Source organism: Nicotiana attenuata, chromosome 9 (genome assembly GCF_001879085.1).
Source record: "Nicotiana attenuata strain UT chromosome 9, NIATTr2, whole genome shotgun sequence".
NCBI lineage: Eukaryota > Viridiplantae > Streptophyta > Magnoliopsida > Solanales > Solanaceae > Nicotiana > Nicotiana attenuata.
In genome coordinates, this window is record NC_031997.1 from 42,211,415 (window position 1) to 42,215,653 (window position 4,239).

The window sequence follows — 4,239 nt, forward strand, 5'->3', positions numbered from 1 at the left end:
TTTGGGCCATTTGGAGTCGGATACTCGTAGCAAAGGCGTGGTTTCTAGTTGATATTGAGCCGGTTTGAGGTACGTGGCTTGTCTAACCTTGTGTGGGGGACCTTTCCCCTTAGGATTTATTATTTGGTAGTTGAGTGCCTTGTATGTGAGGTGACGAGCACGTACTTGAGCCAATCGTTGAAAACCCGATTTACTTAAGATATTGAGACTGAGCTTCCTTCATATTTGCCTTACTTTACTTGCAATTACCACCTGTATTAGGTTAGAAAAGCATGTTAGTTGATTCAATTTGCCTAATTGTTAAGTTGCCTTGATTGTACTACGTGAAGCATGCTAAGCTAGTACTACCTGTTGCTTGTCTCTACTTCATTTCCGAGTATCTTCTGGTTATGGTTGCGCATTTACATTGGGACTACGGATGTGGGATTTCGGTAGCTCCCCCCTTTGTTTGTTTACTTTGGGACTACGGGTTCGATTCCCAGTAGATCCCCCTGCACCTTTACTTTGGGACTACGGGTTCGATTCCCGGTAGATCCCCCTGCACCTTTACTTTTGGACTACGGGTTCGATTCCCGGTAGATCCCCCTACACCTTTACTTTGGGACTGCGGGTTAGATTCCCGATAGATCCCCCTGCACATGAGAGGGACTACGGGACGGTATCCCGGGAGATCCACTGGATAGTTGAGAAAAGGGCTACAGGACGGTATCCTGGGAGATCCTCATTGTTATCATTGGCATTGAGTTGTACATATTCCGTGTTTACTCTGTTTTCCTTGTGTAGTTGTTATTGCATTACTTGATCTGTCTTATCTCACTGCTGTACTCCTTATTACTGTTAGTTCTTTATCCTGTACATTTGTTATTATATTGTATCTCAGTAGGGCCCCGACCTTCCTCGTCACTACCCAACCGGGTTAGGCTTGGCACTTACTGAGTACCGCTGTGGTGTATTCATGCCTCTTTTGCGCATGTTTTTCATGTGCAGACCCAGGTACTTCGTCCCAGGCGTACTACTCTTGAGGTCAGGAGAGCTACGGAGACTTTGAGGTGTTTCTGCAGCGTCCGCAGGCCAAGGAGTCTCCCTCTTTACTCTATCTGTAGCACTTAACATTTCTTTCGCACTTTTGTTTAAACGAATTTTGGAGATTAGAGCTGTATGTTATTTCCAATTGCTTGTGTTCCCATGAGTTTCCGGGTTTTGGGGTATTGTAGTAGTATGCTGAGTGGCAGATATATATACAGGTTTTCTTTAGTTGTTCAGCTTTAATTAATTATTTTTGCAAGTTATGTTGTTGTTCCGCACTGTTAGGCTTACCTAGTTGTAGGAACTAGGTGCCATCACGACATGTTCATGGAGGGTGAACTGGGGTCGTGACAAGTTGGTATCAGAGCTCTAGGTTCATAGGAGTCACGGGACACAGGCCAGTTTATTACAGTCTCGCTGATCGGTACAGAGACGTCTGTACTTATCTACGAGTGGCTATGTAACTGTTTAGGAAAATCTTCATTCCATTTGAATTCCTTGTCGTGCGATATTCTTGGACATCAATTCTAAACTTCTGACTTCTATCCTCTCACAGATGGTGAGGACACGTGCTACTCGAGATGATCAGGCACCCGCGCCCCCAACTGCAGCCGTCAGAGGCCGGGGCCGGCGGAGAGGTCGAGGACGCGCACGTGGTGCAGCCAGAGCACCTGCGCGAGCTGCCGCCGATGTACCACCAGCAGATGCAGCCGGAGCCCAGGAACTTGGCATACCTACTACTGCCACTACTGCTCCAGCTCTCCAGGAGACTTTGACTCAGTTCATGAGCATGTACACCACCTTGGCTCAGGCAGGGTTGCTTCCCCTTGCTGCAGCCACATCCCAGGCCGGGGGAGGAGCACAGACTCCCGCCGTCCGCACTCCCGAGCAGCGAGTGCAGGTTGAGCAGCCTCCCGAGATTATTCCCGCACCGCCTGCAGCGCCAGTTCAACCCGAGGATGGGTCAGCTGCTTCAGAGGACGAGCAGCGGAGACTTGAGAGGTTCAAGAAGTATGATCCCCCAGTGTTCAGTGGATTAGCATCAGACGATGCCTTGGGATTTCTAGAGGAGTGTCATCGTATTCTTCGCACTATGGGCATAGTGGAGTCCAGCGGGGTTTCTTTCACTGCTTTTCAGCTTCGGGGAGCCGCCTATGATTGGTGGCGCACTTATGAGATAGACAGTCCAGTCGAGGTTGCTTCACTGACTTGGGCTCAGTTCTCGGATATGTTCCTGAGAGTGTTTGTCCCCCAGAGTCTCAGGGATGCATGGCGCGTAGAGTTTGAGCATTTTCGCCAGGGTGCTATGACCATTTCGGAGTATGCCATCCTCTATACCAGGTTGTCCAGGCATGCACCGGCCTTGCTTGCTACAGTTTGGGACAGAGTTCGCAGGTTCATTGAGGGCCTTATCCCACCCATCAGGTCTAGCATGGCTCGAGAGTTGGAGATGGTTATTCCTTATCAGCAGGTAGTGAGCATTGCTAGGAGGATTGAGGGTATGCTCGCAAGGGAGCGAGGGGAGAGGGAGGCCAAGAGGTCTCGAGAGTCGGGTCACTACTCTGGTGCTCGTACCCCAGCAGCAGGTCGTTATGGCAGAGGTTATGCGGGTTGCCCTGTACATTTAGCCCTTCCAGCAGCCAGCAGTGCTCCAGCTCCGCCTACACCTCAGGAGCCTTACTATGCACCTCCAGTTTCTAGCGCGCCTCCTGCTCGGGGTGCTTCAAGAGGCCAGTCCAGCAGACCTGGCCCTAGCCACTCACAGCCATCGCGTCTTCCCAGAGCTTGTTTCGAGTGTGGTGATACACGCCACATGGTTACGGACTGCCCCAGACTTGGTAGGGGTGCATCTTCACAGACTGCTCAGCCACAGCATGCTCCTCAGAGTTCTCAGGCCATGGTCACAGCTCCAGCTGCTACTCCACCTGCCCAGCCGGCTAGGGGCGGAGGTCGGGGAGACAGAGGTCACCCTCGAGAGAGGGGCCGGGCCAGATATTATGCTATTCCTACTCGTACCGAGGCTGTTGCCTCCGACTCCGTCATTACAGGTATTACACTGGTTTGTCACGGAGAGGCATCGATTCTATTCGATCGGGGCTCTACTTATTCTTATGTGTCTTCTTACTTTGCTCCGCATTTGGGTGTGCCTCGGGATTCTTTGAGTGCCCCCGTTTATGTTTCTACTCCTGTGGGGGATTCTCTTGTTGTGGACCGCGTTTATCGGTCATGTTTGGTTACTATTCGTGGTTTTGAACCAGAGCGGATTTATTGTTACTCGGTATGGTGGATTTTGACATTATTTTGGGCATGGACTGGTTGTCGCCCCATTTTGTTTTTCTTGATTGTCACGCCAAGACCGTGACGCTAGCTATGCCAGGTATTCCGCGTATTGAGTGGAGTGGTACTTTAGATCACACTCCCAGTAGAGTTATCTCTTTCCTTAAGGCTCAGCGTATGGTTGAGAAGGGGTGTGTCAGGTATTTAGCTTATGTGAGAGATGTCAGTGTCGATACCCCTTCTGTTGATTCAGTTCCAGTGATACGGGATTATCCCGATGTGTTTCCAGCTGATCTTTCGGACATGCCGCTCGATAGAGGCACTGATTTTGGCATTGACCTGTTGCCGGGCACTCAGCCCATTTCTATTCCTCCTTATCGTATGGCTCCTCCTGAGTTGAAGGAGTTGAAGGATCAATTGTAGGAATTGCGTGGTAAGGGTTTTATTCGACCTAGTGTTTCACCGTGGGGTGCTCCTGTCTTGTTTGTGAAGAAGAAGGATGGTTCTATGCGTATGTGTATTGATTATCGTCAGTTGAACAAGGTCACAGTGAAGAACCGTTATCCTTTGCCTCGTATTGATGATCTGTTTGACCAGCTTCAGGGCGCACAGGTGTTTTCTAATATTGACTTGCGCTCGGGTTACCATCAGTTGAAGATTCGGGAGCCAGATATCCCGAAGACTGCCTTCAGGACTCGGTATGGTCATTATGAGTTCCTTGTTATGTCATTTGGGCTGACCAATGCCCCAGCAGCTTTCATGCATTTGATGCACAGTGTGTTCAGGCCATATCTTGACTCGTTCGTTATTGTCTTTATTGATGATATTCTGGTGTATTCCCTGAGTCGGGAAGATCATGAGCAGCACCTGAGGACAGTGCTTCAGACCTTGAGGGAGAAGAAGTTATATGCAAAGTTCTCAAAATGTGAGTTTTGG